The sequence below is a fragment of the Cydia strobilella genome, chromosome 3 (genome assembly GCF_947568885.1).
Source record: "Cydia strobilella chromosome 3, ilCydStro3.1, whole genome shotgun sequence".
In the NCBI taxonomy this organism is placed as follows: domain Eukaryota; kingdom Metazoa; phylum Arthropoda; class Insecta; order Lepidoptera; family Tortricidae; genus Cydia; species Cydia strobilella.
The window spans coordinates 20631940-20654711 of NC_086043.1; the positions used below are offsets into that span (position 1 = coordinate 20631940).

Sequence of the window (22772 nt, forward strand, 5' to 3'; positions counted from 1 at the left end):
CTTTTCATTTGGCGTTTGTCGATGTACGATTGTCATCTTGTTCTGGTTCTGGAGTAAAACAAGAATAATATAAATTAAAAAACTGTAATAGATCTCATATATTAAAGAAAAAAAAGTGACGAAGACCTCCAGTGGTGAAGGCCGGATTCGAACCGGCGTCTTTAGCTATCGCGGCTAACGCCATGAACCCCTAGGCCACCTCGCCACGGCTTCGGCTTCTGGGTCGGCTTTTTAATTTATATATAGTAGTGTGACTAGTTAAAAAACACAAATCAAAATATTTAATAAAATAATTTGATTTGTTCCCAAACTTGTTCAAGAATAATATAAATTTTAAAAAGTAAATTATATACACGGTGGCTAAAAAATAAGTGCATTCCCGTTGCCAGGTAGGTTTTGGGATTATACTGAGCAACCTTTACTATGGGACCAACCCCGAAATCGCGGAAAAAAATTTGGCTCCTTCATACATTTTGGCTGGTCCATTTTCTATGACGCCCACAACTACTAATTCATATGAAGGTGACGTGATTAGACCAAATTTTCCGTCGGTCGTACTGTTTTCGAGCTACAAGCAAAAAAAAACTGAAAAAGAGCAAAAATGTTTGCACACCTCTTGGGATTGAGCAAGCTCGGATTACACGGATTTAGGACGAAATGAAGGTATTAAAACGATTTCCAGCTTGCAGGGAATTAATTCTTCGAAAAAATCTAATTTGATTGGCCTATATAACTATGTTTATCGATTTTGATAATTAAAATCATAAAAGCTTGCAGTTTTGTGAAAGCTGGGGGCTGAGCACGGTCCCATTTTTATCGCCTGTCACCATACCTGTCACTTTCTAACAAGCATGTAAGTGCGAAAGTGACAGGCGATAAAAATGCGACCGTGCTGCCACTGCAGGAGGCAGCTGTCTGTTAGGGAGAAAGTAATAGAGTCTGTGCAGAAAGAGAAGAGCCGTAGAATGTATGGGTTCCCTTACATTCCACTCTATACTCTCTCTCTCTACTCTATCTATAGGTATGTATATCACTTATATGACGTTGCTTATGTTACGAATAAATGTATGTACTGACTAAAATATTTACCAAAGAAAACGAACACCAATAAATGTTACTTTATTGTTCATACCAAATTTCATGTTATATCAGCAAATCTTTTTTTCATTTCTCATGCTCTGAAACCGGGTTATTGTTGTTCTAGATGGTGTGCAGAAAATTATACGTTTCTGCACTAGAGCATTTTACGTTCCAAGTACGATTTTGTTTATTTTTTTACGATAAGCAATTGAAATTTGGGTTTAAATGGATTTGTTATACAATTTCCATTCTGATATTTAACTTCCCATTCCATAAATAAAGATACTTTTGCCTTAATTGTTAATTGAAAGTACCCTCAAGAAATACTATAAAAATTTATATTTAGTCATGTTTTAAAAAAAACACGCATTTTACTTTCCTCGTATTCGAAATGAAAAGTAGAGTGTTTAACTCGGGTGAGAGGTGAGAGGGCCAAACTACCTCGACAGAAATGAGTGCCTTTCATCCCTTGGTTAACAATCTACTATTAAATGCGTAACTTTAATTCCAATGAAACAAAAAAAAAAAAAAACTTTAATTGTACTGTATGGCAGCGCCTAAGTTCGTGTGACTCTTAACATGGCTGTTTTTCTTTCATTTCTACTCCTCATGCCACTAGGCACGCGCGTACGCGGTAATTGAGGAAAATAAAACAATGGAATAGAATACGTTTATTTACGTCACATCCTGGTTGGTTATATAAGAGAGGGTATAAAAGGAACGGACGAAAACAGAACCCTCTCCTCCCCCCGCCCAGCGTAATTCCAGCTGTGGTTTTCGGTAGGGACCTTTATTATAACTAACTTAAGACTAACATTAATGACACAAAAAACGGACAAAATTTACATTAAAATCAGCAACACAGAGAAAAAAAACAACAATAAAAACGAGTAAAAGATTACAATTTAAGTGCCTAACCTACTGCCGTCACTAAGGCGGCGACGGTGCACAAATAACATGAAATGGTTTAAACAGGTTACATCTCTACATTTTGCCCAGTGTGTGAAAGAGAAGAAGGTATAGTTGCTGCCTTTAGAATACAATTCGGCGTTGAAAAACATCATTCGACATTTTGACTTGAACTGAAGCCGTAAATTGTTTTTAGCGTTCGAATAGGTGGAGGCAGGTTGTTCCAGCATTTGGTAGTGGCATATCGAAATGCGGCTGATTGGTGTACAGGACAGACAAGCAGAGGAACTTTGAAGGGCCTGACCTCTGCGGACCTGGAGCTTTGCACCCAAGTTAACTTACTCGTATCATAAAGGTACGAGGGAACTTCTCTATTTACAATACTGAACATAAGTGGCTAGAAATTTTATAGCAAAATTTTATTTTGGTTTAGGAATGGCGTTACATGTGCTCGCGGGGGTACATGGAATATTATGCATTGAAGAGGGGCGTACAGCCAGGAAATCAGAAAGGAACAAAAGATATGGCGCGCCGCGAGAAACATGCGATGAAAGGTTTGGCGATCGCTCGGGTAACATTTTACCTCATTAACTCTGAAAGTATACTTCTGTTTAGAATTTTGCTTGACAAATTCCTCGGCTATATCACTACCTATTTTATACTAAAATTATATTGCTGTGGTATGCAGAACAACGATATAGGGGCCATTCATTTATCACGTAAGACGATTTTTGCCAGTTTTTGACCCCCTAACAACCCCTCTGACCCCCTATGTAAGAAAAAATAAGAATAGGCCGACCCCCTCCCTCCTATATTACGTAAGAATCTAAAGGAAAAAAGTAAATACACGTTTGGTCTGTTTAGTGTTTATTTAGTGTGGGAGTATTATTTTAAACGTCTTCATTTCATAGAGATTTAAAAAGTTTCTCATCTTTGTGATCTTACGTAAGAACTATGATCACCCCTTCCACCCCCTTTGTAAGCAAAAAATTAGACATGTTCTACAGAAAATGGAATGAATGAAATGAACAATGGATGAATAATGATATGGAAATGAAATGAAAATTAGACGTGTTTTCGTGATTAGTTCTATCGAGCTAACTTTAACCTGTAGGTTTTGCTTGGAGTGTGCCCTTACAAATATAATATATTTTCCGTGTGATTTTTTCATGGCATTTGCCTTTGTAAAAACTTGTCACGATTCAATATACAAGCTACAATTTTGCGTTAGCTCCTCTAAATTATAACGTACGCCTACGCAAATACATAATTATAAAATGTAGTTTCAATAAAATGTTGGAGAAGGTTCTGCTTCCATTTCATTCAATTAATCATTTTGTTGGGTCAAAAACACTACCCCATTTTCTTCAAAGGCACTATTTCAAACCGACCATCCCAGCACCCAAACGTATAAGTTTTGTTAAACATCCATATCTTTGAAACCATCATACCGTACTGCCGTCCCATAGTCCCAGGAAATGCCTTTTCCACATCCTCAATGTTTACATCCTTTATATAATAATGTCCTTTCAAGAACTTACACCCTTTTAAAGGGAAACTGATAATTTGGAATAACGATTTAGTAATAACACTATTGCAAGTTACATTTTTGATCGCCATTATCCATTTGATTCCTGCTGCAGGTGTCTCTTTTCCAAGTTTAACAAGTCCTTTTTTGTCTTTTGCTGATATATCGTTTTCTATTCTAATGTCTAAGCTCAAAAGATTATATCCTTCGCTACCTTTATACACTTTTAATTCAAGATTGTAAGGAAGCGGTTTTATATATGGCGGGTCTGGATTTTTGCAATGTTCTACGCTGATGAGATTAATTCTGTACTGTTTAGCGCAACTGTATTGCAGTAAAAAAGTTAATAATATTAAACACTTCATGGCGGTGAGATCCAACCAGCAATAATGACATGAGCTCCAAAGTTTCAATGCACATTTAATGATAAAATTGCTTGGAAACAGGTATTACGGGATAATAAAGTATTGTTATCAGAAAATTCATCAGCAATTTAATATGAATTAGTTTTACTGAATTCCGTATTGTTGTTAGGCCAAACCAAAGAATTGTAAAATCACGTTAAAAACTAGCAGGTTGTCTACCAAACGAATATTATGAGTTTTTTTATTATTAATCAAGGTTTTGAAGAAATACGTTAAATTCTTTAAGTATGTGTGTATGTAGTTGTTGAGTAATACTGAAAATTAAGTTCTAACAAATGATGAACTTAGAATCTTCTTCCAAAATCTGACTCTTTGTTCTGTGACTCTCAACGATGTATACATGTAGCGATATTACAGAGCATATAAAAAACAATATATACCCATGGATTTACTGCGTCAATCAATACCAACAATAGATTGTTTCCCTTTCCCCAGCTTTTAATATCGTGCCTCGGGCCTTACAGACGCCATTGAATAGGCAAGGCTTGTAAAGGGCATCCTCAATCGGCACCCTCTTACTTTATAAACCAACGAGCTTTAAAACGGCGACATTGAAACGATTGCCAATCATTGAAGAAAGTTTTTAAATTAAATAAAAAATGGAAAAATTTACACCTCCGGCAGGACTCAAATCTGCGACCATTGGAACACCGGCCTACCAGATGTGTGCGAAAAAAAACTTGTTCATTGAAGAAAGGCCCTTGACCAGTGTTCACTGTCGCTTTTTATTACTACTAAGATTTACCTATATATCATTTACGTTTTAAAATTTATATTACTCTTGTTCTACTCTACTCCAGAACCAGAACAAGATGACAATCGTACATCGGCAAACGCCAAATGAAAAGAAAAATGCATCGGGATCACAGGTGCTGTGATTATTTAATTATGGGAAGTAATTAAATGATCAGAAATTTTAAAAACTGATCTGCAAAAAAAAATTGCCATTAAGGCCGTTCCATCGGTTTGCCGCTGTCTCTGTCACATTTCGCAAGAAAGAACGGGAAAGATCATGCGCGCCAAGTGTCAATTTTGGTCGAATTTTTACGATTTTTATTTATTTTAAAAACGTTACCCTACAATATCGAAATTCGAAAGCTATGAAATTATTATTTAAGTTAAGATTGTTTTTTCTTCTTTTATTGTTTATAGTATCACATAATAAATAACCGAGTAAAGTTGGATTAAAAGTCCGAGTTAGAGGTTACTTTGCGAATTAATTGTATCGAGCGAAGTGTCATAATTCGTGTATCGGAAGCTATGATATTAAAGATAATATAGTCAAGAACTACATATATTTTTTCCACGTCTACGAATATCAACGCCTCTTAGAAAAACAGGATCATATAAGGAGATTTTTCGCCTTCTGGCTCAGGGAACCGCCTTAAATCATTTGGGCAGCATACAAATATGTTGCCGGCAATAAATAAAAATCGAGCTGCAACTCTTGTTCAGCAAATAATTCACAAACGGTCAACATTATAACCAATATCCATCTGCTTAATAAATAGTTGAGCTGCAAAATTATTATTTGGTCAGCAAGATCTAAAAATTGGTTTGCAGTTTAATTGAGACGTATGCATATTAAACAAATGGTAATCTGATATAATAAGATGGGTTGCGTTTGATTTTAAAAATCGGCAGGGTTGCAGGCGGAGCGGAATCGTGTGCGTGCATTTCATTCGATGATTATTAGCAGTCACATTGCGGTGTTCTAACGTATTTGTTGGTGATATTTATCCGTTTTGGTACTTTAAGAGTATTATAGGTGTAAAATGGAAGATATTAGCTACTAGAAAAGTGGGTTAGGTTAGAACTGCGACCTTCACAGAAAACAACTGCTACTAGAAAAGTGGTTTAGGTTAGGTTAGAACTGCGATATTCACAGAAACAAACTGCTACTAGAAAAGTGGGTTAGGTTAGGTTAGAACTGCTGTTCCCGTGGCCCCGCCTTACAGCACCGAGGCGACAGACGGGGGGGTTGTTTAGTGGGTAGACTTGGGGTCCCATCAGCCCAAAACAAGGAGTCCCACATAACCACTCGGGTTCGTCCCCGCGCCCGAGTGGTATGCGTAATTGCATTTCCCCCCCCCCCCTAAAAAAAAAAAAAAGGTTTGAACTGCGACCTTTACAGAAACCAACTGCTACTAGAAAAGTGGGTTAGGTTAGGTTAGAACTAATTCCCCCCGCGGGTTGCTCTGTTTGAGGCGCGGGCTGGCCCGAACAGGACGCTCCAAGTGGGCTGGTTTAGCCCGCTTGTGATGCGCCGAAGGTGGGCCGTCGAGGAAGAGGAGTGTCGGTATTGCGGTAAGCCGTTCTCCCTATCCTCGGCGGCCGAGGTGGGATCGCAGGGGAAGAGGAGTGATGGTATTTCGATACGCCACTGTCCCTATCCCCTGCGAACTTGGCGGGGCCGTTCCGCTGTAGCGGCGTTGGTGGGGCAGGAAGAGGAGTGTCGGTGTTACGATCTGCCGTTCTGCCTGTCCTCTGCAGCCGAGTTGTGGTTTTGCGGCAGAACCATAGACCTGATCTGTCGCCGGGCGCTGGGAAAATTTCTGGCGCCCGTGGCTTCCTTGTGGCGGGCTCGGGGGGGGGGTCCGCTACAATGCAGAATGGAAGCCGAGGAGGAAGGCGCGTCGTACCATCTGGCGCGCCTAGCGTGAAGGGCCTTCGGGCATTCGCGAAGGAGCCGCTCGTGGGCGGCTGCCGCCGGTGGGGTCGCGAATGAGTACGTAAGCGTTCCCGTAACCCCACCAATAGGGCGGCGAGGCGGCATATGGGGGGTTTTTTAGTGGGTACACCGTGCCTCATTAGCCTAGACGGGTGTCCCACATAACCACTCGGGACACCCCCCGCACCCGGGTTGTATGCGAAATGCATTTTTCCCTCCTAAGAAAAAAAAAGGTTAGAACTAATTTTTGCGGAGCAGTTAAATTGTAATCCAAAATGAAATAATCCGCTTACCCACTGACTGCTTAACAAAATTTTATTAATGGTGGATCGCTTACTGCCGATCAAATAATTAATTTGCCAACCAAAGCAATTTAGAGCAGCTCATTATGACATTAATTGCGAACTGATTTTGAAATACTTGCTAACATTAAGTTGCTGATCAAATACACATTTTGGCTGACCAAATATATATTTTTATTCATCAAAATAGGAATATTTTGCAGATCGATAGTTAACACCCTTTAATTATTACGATTATTTGATAACTTGTGACCAAACATGACACAGCTGTCCAGTACGCCGTTTGCGGTACCGTCAAGCGTGTGACGTCACGAGCGTACGCGAAGCAGTTATTAGCGACTTGTTCAACGGTGATTCTCTTAATATGAAAGTGGGAAAAATGCGGAACTCACTTTCAGTTACGTTTTAACAGCGATTGATAATAAACATAGATGACGAACTAGCTCTGCAAAATGACCCCACATATTTTGAGCCGCATTTTGGGCGTAAATATTGAGCCACGGCGCTATTTAGTTCGCAAATGGCGGCCCGTTGTCACAGTCGTAGTAAGAAGTATTTATATTATTTCTTTAAGGAAAAGATAAGCCTTACTGTGCGGTTAAATGATGTGCTAGCCGTTCCAACAAACACTGAAAATATTATGGGATTACCTTTCACATATAATTTGGCCATGATAATATTATTTTGATTTCTTTTGCTAATGACAGATTTTATATGGGGATGATGTCATGCATTTTTAAACAGCCATTGATATTAAGATCCTATTATTTTAAATTTGTTAATATGTTGTGGTTGTTTCCGTTTAATTTAAATTAGTGGTAGTAAATACTAATCGCCGTTGTAGGTGGCGCTTTTTTAATGTGTATATTTTAACATGTCCCTGGCATCTTGGCTCTTGACTCAGCCCCTTGGCTAAAGGACCGATGTGGCTAATTTTGGTATAGAAATATTTGTGGCAGACCAGTAGGCCTAGCACAAGATTGGCGCGACAGTATCTCGCGGCGAGATCAGACTACCCGTCTTTTTCTATGTTAAAAGAGGGACGGATAATCTATCTCGCCGCGAGATGCTGTCGTGCCAAACATGTGCTGCCCTACAGGGACGGTTAGAATGGTGAGAAAATATGGAAATTGCAAGGAAAATATTAAAAACATCAATGTTATTTTCCCACACAAACTGTTCTTACGACGTGTCAAATAAGAATTTCTGCATTTTTTCTCTGATCAAGATGAAAATCGATATCTGCGAATCTGGGAGGGGCTTTTTATTATCATTCTGAGGTAAAAGCGGCAAGAACGGCCGCCATATTGAATTTCTCTATTTTAGCTCTAATCAAGATGAAAATCGATGTCTGAGGATCAAAGAGGACCTTTATTATGAATCTGAGGTCAAAATTTATAAAAATGTTTACGTTATTTACAGTACATCTGGTGCTTCATTACGATACCCTGTGCTATAACAAGAACATTACGTAACTATGTCGAAAATTTAATGGGCCATATGTACTGTAAAACGTTGTACGATACACGTGGGAAAAGGTAATTCGCAACTCGTGTCGATTTAAATCACTATCTTCGGTCGCGTTTTAAAATTCGCCACTCGTTGCGAACATCGCGCTTGTATCATAAATAACTATTAAAAACGTGCGACAGACGTACATGGCCATCAATAAATTATCTATCCCATTATTCACTTAAAAATAAAATAATAAATTATCGTACAAAAATATTGCATATAAAACATGTTCTAATATATTGCATGAAACCGTCTACTAAGAGACAGTTTTCATTGTCATGTATTTTCAAGTGACAGTGTTCCAGCACGGTTACGGCCAATCAGAGCGACTAATTTTAAAATAGACCAATAGTATTTCGGGTCGGTGAAATTGACCAATCCATAATCCATCCACCATAATCTTGATCAAAGAAAACCCATACCTAAACTTTGACTTTGCAATTGGTCCGCTGGTGAGCATGCGTATTCTAATTTTGTAGCCTTTTATAAGCTGATATTTTCTTTGAAGCTAGTCATCCATGTTTATTATCAATCGCTGCGTTTTAACGTGCTTCCGGACTAAGGGTGTGGTATTTCGGCGGTTCCATGGGAATCTGCAGAATCCTACACCAGGACAAGTGACGCAGCAAAAAACTGTTGTGTCGCACAGTGGATCGAAATGACAAAAAAATGGACATTCGCATTTTTTTTCCCCGATGAATACACAATCTCACAAGTTTAATACGTTTCATTCATAGGTCACTTACTTTCATGTTTGCTTATATTTAAAATTTTCATAATTTTCTCGTAAGTATAAAATTATTTTTTCTTTGTCATAGTTATAAAAATGTCAAAAATATGTCGTTTTTACACTAAATTATCATTTATATACCGTTAAACTATTGAAAATAAAAAATAAAAAACACTAAGGAAAATGTTGTTTTTTACTGACTTTTGACTGGACTATAAAAAAAACGGGCACCTACCGAGATAAGCTGTTTACTACTTTCTACTGTTTTTAAGTAGGAGAATAATATTTTAATGGTTAGAAAGCGGGATCGGTAATAGATTTCTTATAATAAGATACCTATTTTTCAGTTTCATACAAAAAAAAAAAACAGATTATATTTTTTTCTGCTTTAATAAAGCCTTATTTTGAAAAATTTTATATAACATTTTTTATTCCTTACATCATTTTCAACCGAAAAGCATTTTTTTAAATAGGGTTTTAAAAAAAATGCGAATGTCCATTTTTTGTCATTTCGATCCACTGTGTCGCCTAAATGATTTTTTAGTTTTAGGGCTATAATTATTGTACATAAGTTAGTTTGTAAGGTATGTAATCTATGCCTTTGTTGCCTGATAATACATTATTCTCTCATTCAATTAATAATTTTGTTGGGTCAAAAACACTACCTCATTTTCTTCAAAGGCACTATTTCAAACCGACTATCCCAGCACCCAAACGTATAAGTTTTGTTAAACATCCATATCTTTGAAGCCTTCATACCGTACTCCATTCCCATCGTCCCAGAAAACGCCTTTTCCATATTCTCAATGTCTATATCTTTCGTATAAAAATGTCCTCTCATGAGCTTACACCCTTTTATTGGGAAACTGAAAACTCGGAATAGTACTTTAGAAATAGCGCTATTGCAAGTTAGATTTTTGACCGCCATGATCCATTTGATTCCTGCAGGTGTCTCTTTTCCAAATTTAACAAGTCCTTGTTTATCTTTTACTGGGATATCGTTTTCTATTGTCATGTTTATGCTCAAAAGATTATTTCCTTCGCGGCCTTTATATATTTTTACTCCAAGATCGTAGGGAAGCGGTTTTGCGTAAGGCGGGTCTGGATTTATGCATTTTTTTACGCTGATGAGATTAGTAATGAACTGTTTATCGCAACTGTATTGCAGTAAAAAAGTTAATATTATTAAACACTTCATGGCGGTAAGATGGAAACAGCATTAATGACAACAGCTAGAGAGCTCCAAAGTTTTAATGGGCATTTAATAATAAAATTGCTTGAAAACCTAGGTATTACGGGATAATAAAGTATTGTTATCAGTAAATTCATCGGCAATTTAATATGAATTAGTTTAATGAATTCTGTAATGTTGCTAGGGTAAATGAGAATTGTAAAATGACGTCAGGAAATATGATAACATGGGTAGAGAATCGAGTGGATTTTTTTTTATTAATCAAGGTTTTCAGGAACTGCCTTAAATTCTTTAGGTCATATGTGCTGTATGTATTTGTTGTTGAGCAGTGCTAAGTGCTGTAATAGTGGCATGACATAAACGCTAGCGTGAACGTAAATACTTTCTTTACATCTCGCTCATACTGACATATTAGTGCGAGCGAGATGTATAGAAAGTAAATTACGTAGACGTTGGCATATATGTCAGTGTTGACACTGTTATTGAGTCATGGTACCTACGGGTACGGAACTAATTCATTTAAAATTGCTGTGGAATAATAATAATATTGGGTTCCCATTATATTATTTTGTTCATGTTAAATGACCCTTGAAATTATGTTACATTGATGCAGTATGAGGATACATCCCTACTAATATTATAAATTTATACTAAAGTAACGTCTGTCTGTCTGTTACCTCTTCACGCTTAAATTATTGAACAGATTTAGATGAAAGGTATGGACATTGTTTGAACCCTGGGGAAAACATTGGATCACGGAAATCATTCTACTACGCAGACGATAGGGATTGCAATCCGGTCCGGCGGATCCGGAACTTTTCAGGCGCTATCGGAACCGGTTAAAAACGCTGGGAAAAAAACGCCAAACAGCACGCGCTGTGCGTTTTAGATGAGGTAAATGCGACGGATGGAATCAGTAGGCATAGGCAATCAATAAGCAAGATCAGTAACTAGGTCATACCGGTTTATTACCGGCAAATTTTGGTAATATATTTGCCAACCAAACTGTAATTTTAGTATCTGGAATATAAATACACAGTTTAATAGGTACATTTTTACATATGCGATGCACTCGCAGTGCATCTCTTTCGCACCTATAAGTAGAATAGGCGATGATGTAGAAATCGAACGTGAATTCTAAAATATTCAAACATAGATTACTGTACTTGTCCTACACTGTGGTAAAGGTCCGGATGTAGGGAAGTCGGTCGAATTGCGGGTAACCGAAGAATGGAAAAGATTCCAGTAATTTTCGAGGGGTTAAAGTGTTGGGATAAAGCAGGAAATGGCAGTCCCAATCCCAACTACAGTGCTACTGACTGGTCGTCACTTTAAAAATAAAAATAAAAAGCAAGAATAATTTATTATCAGGCAGCAAAGGCTTATAAATACATACCGTACAGACTAACATACATACAACAATTATAATCAAAGAAACTAAAAATCATTTACCACACCACAGTTTTTTGCTGCGTCACTGTTTTTGCTGTGTTCTGGTGTAGGATTCAGCAGATTCACACGGAACCGGGCGTTTTCTAAAATAAATATTGAAAACCTGATTCTTTCGAATCTGGACATTCTTGGGCTAATTCTGCTTAATAACTAACCTAGCATTGCGATACAGCGGGGAAATGCCATTGCGATACAGCGGGGAAATGCCGCCAGCATCCTTGGTACAATGCCTCAAGGGCCTATTTTAGATTTAAGCTAGTTATTAATTTCGTTTACGTAGTACCACTGTACCTAGCATACTTATGTAAGTAATGTATTGTACCTTTTATTTTATTTATTTTCTCTCGACTTAACAAGCATGTTTCAGCTTTTAATTTTTTTAAATTTTTTTTTTAAAATTAAATAGCTTTTGGTTTGCCTGATTGCTTTGAATAATTAATTACTTTTCTACATTTTGTATTTCATTAAGTTCCCTTTGAGCTTATCTGCCTTAATTAACTAGTGGAAACTGTTTTGGCTTGTGTTTTATTAATATTAATTCATATTGTGTAAGATTGTAAGCTGTTTGTTTCCCAATAAAATAAAATAAAATAAATAATAAGATAAGCCACCAACTGGGCCTGCCTGGTGACTCAGTTGGCAGAGCGCTGGAGTATCGATCCAGACGCCGTGAGTTCAAGTCTCAACCAGGGCAGTAAATTTTCCACTTTTAAATTTATTCTAAGCTTGACTAGCGTAGTTGTTTGGTGCTAAGAAAGTACGACGACCTTGAAAACGAACTCGTCTGCCAACAACCTTGGCCGTCTGAAAATCAATAGGCAAGGCAAAACACGTGAAATGCTCAATCATAACACCGAAAAGCAATTAATGGATCACAATACAATCCACGTGCGTCAGCATATAATAAATGTGTGTGTTTTATTGGCCGAGCGAAAGCGAAGGTTTCCGTTTTAGCCTGGGCACAAACCAAAAATGAATGTGGGCGTTCTCTTGTTAAAATAAATATTGAAAACCTGATTCTTTTAAATCTGGACATTCTTAGGCTAATTCTACTTAGAATAAACAGCATTCTCCATCCTGCCATTAAAAAAAGATGTCCCAAAATGTACGTTTCATTACGTTACGTTTTAGTGTGTTTTTTTTTTGTATGTGCGTGACGTAGTTGGAATGAGCAATTTTCATACAAATTTTTGGGACATTTTTTTATCATCAGGATTATATGCTAGTGATTCTTAGTTGAAAGAACCCAAAAACAACAGGATCTGTGAGAATCAGCGGGGCTAAGATGGACGGCTGTCTATCATTTGTCACCACACCTGTCACGCTCTAACAAGTACGTAAGTGCGAAAGTGACGCATGATATGACAAGTGACAAAAACACGACCATGATACCGGTGCTGTACGGCTACCATCAGTTTGGCACTGACATATACGCCATCGAGAACGTAATTTACTTTCTATGCATCTCGCTAGCACTAATATGCGAGTACGAGCGAGATGCATAGAAAGTACCTATAAATTACGTTCTCGATGGCGTTTATGTCAATGCCAAACTGATTGTAGCCGTACTGGTTTTCAATGTTTATTTTAGAAAACGCCCATGTATGTCCGGATGTTCTTCTCTACAGGTTTCTCAACCGATTATCTTGAAATTTTGTGAGCAGGTTCGGTAGATAGATTTTTTCCGTCGTTTCGTTTTTTGGAAAATGTTCCAAATGGTGGGAATTGGCATAAAATTCCAGTTGAATCTATGGCACTTAAGACCATTGTGAGTTCGCTGTGATAATTACTCAACGAAGTAATTATTTTTTTACAGTTTTCAAGCTTATGAAGCTTATCGCGAGGTCTTCAGCTCACAGAGTCATTAGTTTAATATGTCCGAGTCTTACGGAAGTTTCGTTACGTTACGTTACGTCATAGTCTTAGCGATTATTTTTGTAATTAGGATAACTCTAATAGTTAGGGTCTGTTTCACAATATCCAAGTAAAGTATTTGATAGCTAATTAACAAATAAATTAACTGCCAGATAAAACTACCTTCAGTTGTAAAGGTATTTTCAACGCACTTGCTCATAACGACGTTTTTATTCCACCGATTTTTGGCTCATAATCCTAGATATTAAACACGCGTGCTCTTTCAGTGTATTATTCCACGTGCTTTTTCATTATATTATCCGACTGAGTTAAGAAGCTAACTGATTGCTAATAATATGCATGGAAAGGGAGCCTTCTTTAATTGGTCGGACTGGCGTGGCAGGCAAACACACAATACTAACTGTTTTAACTATTAAAATTTGATTAATATGAAAGTTTCTTTTTTCTCTCGCAAGTGTGTTGGAAAACGTCGTATGAAACGCGTGTGCATTGGTCAATTACACACATCGGCTTTCTTATTGCGCGCTCGCTTACAGGTCGCGCGCACAATATCGCCTCGTGTGTAATGACCAGCTTAGCACACTTGTATCATAATGTACTATATTCTACCAGTTAAGCTTAGTTGAAGATTGTGAAACGCCAAAGATATATTTATTCGTCAGATAAGTGGCAAGTAGCTTATTCAGGACTTTGAAATTGTGAAACAGGCCCTTAGACCAAGAAAAGTCTGCATAGGTTTTGACAGCACAAGCAGTGCCAGTGTTATTTAAACGTCATATATAATTTCATAGAAGTTTGACGTTTAAAATAACACCTGCGTTGCGTGTGTTGTCAAAATCTCTGCAGACTTTTCTTGGTTGGACTCTAACAATATTACTTCTTTAATAAAGCACCATTTTCGTCTTAATAACATTTATTGTACTATCTGGCAACACTACCTCACACCTCATTGGCGGTCGTTCCTGATTGGTCGAGTAACGGCCATTTATGATGCACCGAGCAGGTGGTCGGTAAAATGGCGGGGACGGTAGTCAATAAAATAAGAACATCCTTTTCTTTTGGGTGCTAGTACACTAGTACTGGTACACTAGTCAGACAAAGAAAGTATGATGCTCTCTGTCATGTTTGAAATGAGACAGTCCTTTGACAAACTATAGCAACTTTAATAACAAGAGTGGTAAAAGATAGTGTTGCCTGACATTAATTGAGAAAGGATGTAATTGTTCAAATTAAATGTGAAATAAAGTGTCTGTAAAATAATTACATTAATTATGAGAATATAATTATTTAAATTAACTTGATGTATCCCTTTCAATAGATTATTCAGGAAATAATTATAACCGTATTAATATAACCGTATCTAATTCCAAGGCAAGTCAGAAACCTTACAAAACCAACCACAACAAACTCCAAAATGTCACCGGACCCGCTAATAATTGATTAGGAAATCCGTCCTGTCACGCACACAATCAACACACCACAACACAAGTACACAAACGTATTCATGTTCACGCACGCTTGCACAGCCCACAATCATGGTTGACGTTAGGGTTAGGGTTGTCGCACATATTTATTTGCCTATTAAGTATTAAGATAAGTAAGTTAAGTAAGTTAGATACCATTTTCTCTGCACGAATGCAATATTTATATTTATTTCTATTTTATGGACGCGTCAGGTATTTTGGTACTTTCTGGGCAATATGAGAGAGGGAATAACTAATATGAGCGGTTTGCACTTAATATTAAATATATTAATAACGGGTCACTCACGTATTTTAAGTCGAAAAACGCTCGACATGTTTCACTCCGTACCGAGGAGTGTCATCAGGAGCTTACGTTGACGGTGACGGACCGGCGCAGACTGCGGGCCGCAGTACCCCGCAGTAGCGTAGCGTGCGTAGGGCGTAGTAGTAGTGTGTGGAGTAGTATACGTGAGTGACCCGTTATTAATATATTTAATATGTTATATGTCTGTGTCTCACGGAAGTTTTGTTATTAAAATGGTTTGCACTTCCACGTTGGTTTCGGTTGTATGTAATATTTAATTGTTTTATGGTTTTAAAAATAGAAATATCCAGTTATTTGGATAGAAAATGTGCAAAATAGCATAACAAAACTTTCAAAACTTTGAATGATTAATATTTTAAAATTGTACGTATTAAAATCGTATAATAATAAGTTAAACACTGATTTTCGTAAACTTCTTACGTTTGACGAAAATAAATCTTATAACCAATATGTATACCTACTTAATCCCAATCTTTTACGATCCAAATAGCAATTCTCTTGTATCGGTAAGAAAAAATGTGACCGCGGCCAGCAAAACGTCCCACTTTGTCGCTTGAATGAATGAATGAATGAAATCGTTTATTCACAATGAACATATGGTAACATAAGATCTTAATTTATATACATTGCTTCCCATTATACATTCAGTCAAGATAGACATGTGAAAATATTTGTCAGTGATATATGTCACTCAGTCTGATAAAATTAGAATTAAATACAATTACACGATTTATTACAATTTGGCGCAACTATTTATAATAGTACGTAATGCCCAATGATTTGCTTATATATTTATACGAATAACCTATCAAGGCGTCATTATGGCAAGCGACAAAGTGGGACGTTTTGCCGGCCGCAGTTACAAATATTTTACAAGGACTTTTCAAATACATTGACAACCCTACTTACCATCGATACTCGAAACTAGATGTGACATCGTACAAATTGTCTTTAATTGTTGTTGATCGGCTATCAATAAAATTGACTGTAATTTCGAGAGTTCGCGTTAAATTTGTTGTTTTCCCGCGTAATGGGAGTTTATTTTTGATGATGGGGATATATCAGGTTTTTAGATTAATGATTTACTATTTTATGTAAAATTTATAAAACTATTATAAGACCTGTCGTCATGTACCTATGTGTTAGGAGCTAAAGGTGACGGATGAAAAGAGATTGCTTGTAGCGGAGATGAGAATGTTAAGATGGATGTGTGGCGTGACGAGAATGGATAGGACAAGGAATGAGTATACAAGAGGAAGCCTGAAAGTTGCACCCATAACAGAAAAAGTAAGGGCAAATCGCCTCGCGTGGTGATGCGGAGGGATGAAAGTCATGTGACAAGAAAAATATTACGAATGAATGTGGAGGGAGGTACGTGGAGAGGAAACCCGAGGATAAGGTGGATGGACTGTGTGAGAGATGATATGAAACGAACGCAAGTGAATGATGAGATGACGGGCGACAGAAAGGTACGAGTATGAAAGGAAAATATATTCTGCGCCGACCCCAAGTGAATGGGACAAGGGTAAGCGCATGATGATCCAGTAACTCTACATCTCTCGAATTCAGTGCAAGGGCCGTATAATTCCCCCTGTCGAGGATTATTAAGAATAATTATCAAATCGCGGGGAGGCCATGAATCATACACCCTCTGTTGTCCTCAACCACGTACACGTTGCAAATCAACACCTTTGTCAACAACAGTACGTAAATGTTTTATTTCGAATGTCAGTGGAAATGTGGCTCTTATTATGGGGTCTTAACTTAAATAAATATTTATCATATTTTTTTTCATATTTCTTCTGAAGTTTGAACGATCCCTGGTGGGAAAGGAAATTATTTTATTATAAGCTTTAACCCTGTTCCAGGCATAGTTCGATTTATCGACCACACACGCGCCAATATAATTTCAACTTAAGCATTTCGATTTATGGTTCAAATTAGATTCTACGACTCAAATTAGATTTGCGTGCACGACCACAGATAAGATAATGACTTGAATTTTGACAACCCTAAATAGCCGAAAGGTTGCCATACGTTAGAAAGGGACGGCATAATTCGTCCCTGAACCGCTGTCAAACTTCGGCTTTGTAGAAAGTGTCCTTTCTGTACGGTAGTACTATTATTACGCACGCAATACACGGTCGTCGTGAACGCTGCTCGCACTATTATTAGTGCTTGAGAAAAGAGACCTAGGCTCTCCGAAACGTGTCGCGCGAGTGACTAAAACAAGTGAGTGTAAACCGTGAAATTATTTAATTTTAAAGTACTATTATTTATTAAATATATTAATAACGGGTCACTCACGTATTTTAAGTCCAAAACGCTCGACATGTTTCACTCCGTACCGAGGAGCGTCATCATTTGACAATAATGCCGTAAACGAGGGTAGTTTCTCGCCTCCCCTGCCGCCACCGGCGCCCGCGCCGAGTCATCGGGCGCGGAGGGCTGCGGCCCGCAGTCTGCGCCGGCCGGTCACCGTCGACGCAAGCTCCTGATGATGCTCCTCGGTACGGAGTGAAACATGTCGAGCGTTTTCGACTTAAAATACGTGAGTGACCCGTTATTAATATATTTAATATGTCTGTGTCTCACGGAAGTTTTGTTATTAAAATTACTATTATTTATTCTGTATGGCCGTGACTATGAGGAATACGTAATTAAAATCTCTTTGGTAATTTAAGTCTACAGAGTATTAAAGTTTTTCAGGTTATTGCGGCCCACGGTGTATAGACCGTTCAGCGCTCGGCCCTTGAGCCTCTTGACCGGGATGCGGGCCGCAGTTTATTGCCCGGGCATATTGCCAGCTACTGTTTCATATTAGATAACCCGACTATGACACAGTATTATCAGTCGTACGTATAAGAATACGTATTTGTGACGTTTTAAATCAAAAGGTACCACATTTTCGCCTACCATAAGGACGAAATTGGATTGTATCTTTATAAGAATAACCTGTCTGTTCTTATGGCAAGCGACAATGTGGTACCTTTTGATTGAAAACGACACATTTAGTATATTGGCTTATTGCGGCTCACGTTGTTTAGAATAATAACGTTGCTCATAAACGCGCTACAAACCTCAATTAGTTAATAATCATGAAATAAAACTATGATGAAAACGGATTATATCGCGTATATTAAATTTATAATACATCCCGAATTCCCGACGTTACACTCCTCTCTCCGTCTGTCTGTCCGTCTGTCTGTCACCAGGCTGTATATCTTGAACCGTGATAGCTAGACAGTTGAAGTTTTCGCAGATGATGTATTTTTGTTGCCGCTATAACAATAAATACTAAAAAGTACGGAAACCTCGGCGGCCGAGTCCGACTTGCACTTGTCCGGTTTTTTTATATTTTTGAGTATATTTGTGATACACATTAACAATTTTTTGTGTTGTTTCAGGTAATGACTTTGAAATGCGGATATAATTCCTCCCAGGTAGCCAGCAGTTGTGAACTACAGTGTAGAATCATAAATACATACACTAGTGGCTTTGTGAGCTATAGATAGACCTCGCGAATCTATTTTGAAACATTTCCGAATATTGAATCGACAAACAAATCTACCTATACTCGTAATTATCCAAACTGCTCACTAAATTCCATAAGAATTGGCTTAAGAATTCGACCTGTAGACGAGAACATCTGGACATACGAAATATTTTTTGCCCAAGCTGAAACGGAGAGTTTCGCTTTCGCTCGGTCAATTAACCTGTCTAATACCCGAAATTAAACTATCGTGAGACATATTTCAAAATATTTAGATAAGTACGGTTTCACTCACTATTATTTTTAGTCGCTTTTGGCGACATGTTTCGGATTCGTCGGGAATCCTTCCTCAGGCACGAGTGTCCGCGGCGGCTGTACTTCGTGTACTCGGCGCCGTGCACGAAGTAAAGCCGCCGCGGACACTCGTGCCTGAGGACACATGTCGCCAAAAGCGACTAAAAATAATACTGTCTAATACCATTAACGCGAAATCTAAGAAAGTCTAGTAGGTTTTTGGCATTTCGAAGTGCTGGAAGTTAAAGGGACATTTAATAACAATAAGGTTTTCCATTAGAGACCAAAACAAATATTAAATATATTAATAACGAGTCACTCACGTATCTTAAGTTGAAAAACGCTCGACATGTTTCACTCCGTACCGAGGAGCCTCATCAGGAGCTTGCGTTGACGGTGACGGACCGGCGCAGGCGTGAGTGACTCGTTATTAATATGTTTTATATGTCTGTGTCTCACGGAAGTTTTGTTATCAAAATAAATATTGGCTTACAAACAGTCCAATGTTGTATTAGGCGAATATAGGTATATTTGAATATGATGAAATCCGCTTAAGTTCATCTATTAAGCCGCACCAAAACTGCATAAAACAACAACAGTAGTTAAATTTATGCCCTGACCCGTCGGTCAGATGCATCGGCCGCTTATGCGACGGCCATTTATGCGACGATGATGCGATCATACGCCCGGTTAGCGGCCAGTGGCCACACACAGCCAGTTCCACCAAGCTTATAATGGATAGCTTTATCTACGTGTTATAATAAGTGTCACTTTTGAACACTACGCGATTAAATTTTATTATTTTACATGTTTTCCGACGTTTCAGCTAGGTTGCACTAGCTGCGGTAACCTAGTTGAAACGTTGGAAAAAAGGTAAAATATTGAAATTTAATGGTTATTCCTTGTTATTGTAACCAGTGGTTTTTCCCACCTTTTACCACTGGTTGGTGGAGTTGGTGGTAACCCGGGTTAGCATATAGGCACATTATTTTTGCATTTGTCGACCTTTGAAAGTACCTTAACCCAACACATGCAACAGATTACTCACGTAATTACCTTTACACACACATGTAAGCCTTTACACACACACACATGTAAGCGTAACGTGGCATGCATGCGGTTGAAAATGATTGTGCAAACGCGATCGGTGGCTTGTGGCCTATATTATAAGCGACAAGTTGGTACATTAATTAATTTAAAATTAGAGTGAAAAACCTAATTACATCTTATTTAATATGACATCGATATTATTTTTTTAGGAAGTCTTTTAGGGTTATTAAGCGTTTTACATAAGTACCTGATTGGCCTCCCCATTGGGTAAAAGCGTATTAAATTAACGGTGAAAAAAATTTGAATATGGCTGATATAGAAAATGGTAGCTGTAATGTTGACGCCTATAGTTTGAACTGTTACATTTTCCTGACATGTAGTTTGCTAACATTGCTGACTGTACCTAGTTATGTTGATCAAATTTACAATGGCAGCTCTGTAGCTAATTAAATCTGCCAGCCAAATACTTACCCTACCGACAGAATTTCACTTAAATTCCATTGAATCGCTAAATATTCCCGATAATCCTCGACTAATCTAATAATCCTGATTCAACGATGTCTCGAAATCACTTTTAAACATTTAATCTTCAGTGAGCGCCGATTTCTTGTTCACGAAGCCTTTTATAGCCACGGACCTCAGATTTATTATAACTTGATTACTAGATTATCTAGATTTTTTAAGAACTATTTAGATACCATTTCTATGAGAAAACTGTCGCGTGCGATGAAAACATTTAGTCGTCGACTCATCGCTACTCATTTGCTACCTATATGTAGATTAAACTGAAGAAGAAATTACTTACAACACATTAATAAAAATAACCGATTTGCAAGACCGAAGTGATCTCATAAGTGCTCTGCGAAAAGTTTTGTGCGGAGCACTATAAACAATACTTAGATGTATCTATTAGAATATTTTTAATAATTAGCATCATATACGTGAATTGTGAGGCCTAGATATCGTTATATAATAACAATACTGTTCATACTTCTCTGGCATTTAAATTTTCGCCATTTTTTTATTTATTTTCAACTTTGTCTACGGCAGCAAACTAACTTGCTTCTATCAAAAAATTCATCAGTTGGAAAACACAGTTGCTCTATTTTTTATTTTGAAACTGCTGCCCTGATGAATCGTCTATTGTATTCTAACAATTGTTTCAATATTGCTGCACTTATTCCATGAACATTTTTTAGAGCTGAACCTCAAAAATAGAATTTAGTTTATGTGTAGGTACATTGTGTATACGATTTATTGGTACCTTATAGTTTAGTGTGTAAATGTCGGTAAACCGCGGCTCTCTGGCCCTGAGATTGCGGCTCTTCCAGATACCAAAACAACTTGAACACTTGAACTACTATTACCAATTACATACACTAATCGAATAATTTTTTGCGGTTATTTGACATTCCTAAAACAGTTGAATTCTACTGGAGTTGGCTCTTAAAATGTTTGCCGATCCCTAGCTTAGTGAATCGTTTAGATCGTGACTGCACTCACTGATATTGGACGTTCTCATTACGATCGCGATGGAAGTGATCCTGCTTCCGTGTAAAGAATAACGCTATATGGCGCGCTGCTATGGGGTAGTAATTGTATGTGACAGTGACAAAGCCTTTGGTTATGGCCGTCTTCTAGCGTTCATGGCGATAAATAAGAGGAAAAGGTTTTTCAAGAATCTTTTTTTTACGCTTTTATTTCATAAAATCAGGCGTGGTTATAGGTATAACTGTATACTGACTGCAATACTCTTAAGAGGGGGCTAACGCAAAAATTATTTTAGTTTTTAGACTGAATTTTTACGTTTTAATTTTTTTTAGGGTTCCGTACACAAAGGGTAAAAACAGGACCCTATTACTAAGACTGTCTGTCTGTCTGTCGGTCTGTCCGTCTGTCCTCCACTTGACCGGTTTTTTATGCCCGATGAGTATTGGTAACTGATACATTTATTACTTTAATAATTCTTGTCAATAACACCATAAATATGTAAATACGAATGGCTGACCCAATACGGAGCTTGAGACATCAAATATTAGAAAATAAGGAAGCCCGAAAATACTAATAATAAAAATGCCTATTAAGAAAACAGTCTCAGCAGAATATAAAACATTTCCTATATTTCCTGTTGTCATTGATTCTTAATGTGTAATGGGCTTTAAAAAATAAAGGGGCCCACTGATTACTAGTCCGCCGGACGATATTGACTTGTCAGTTGTTCGGACCTGTCAAATTTTTGTTCTAACTGACAGGCTGATATCGTCCGGCGGACTGATAATGAGTAGGCTCCTTAAGAGGCATCTAAAAATAAAACTTAAATTGTATTGTATTGTATTCATTTAATTCAAGCAACATGGCTCATAAAAGCTTTGAAACATAAAAATCTATTAAAATTAAAATACAAACTTAAAAATTAAAATGATTAAAATATTGTACTAAAATATTAACTAAGTTATAGGAAAGGAAAC

At 37.5% G+C, this 22772-nt stretch overlaps 1 long non-coding RNA gene and 1 other non-coding gene across 2 annotated transcripts in view; one reads left to right on the forward strand and one right to left on the reverse strand.

The window, feature by feature from the left end:
* LOC134756089 (uncharacterized) overlaps positions 1 to 22772 on the forward strand; it is a 168715-nt gene that overhangs the window by 130504 nt on the left and 15439 nt on the right. The gene's annotated exons all lie outside the window — the stretch shown is intronic.
* Trnas-cga (transfer RNA serine (anticodon CGA)) lies at positions 133 to 205 on the reverse strand. The gene has a single exon. It is a non-coding gene; the product is annotated as a tRNA-Ser (tRNA).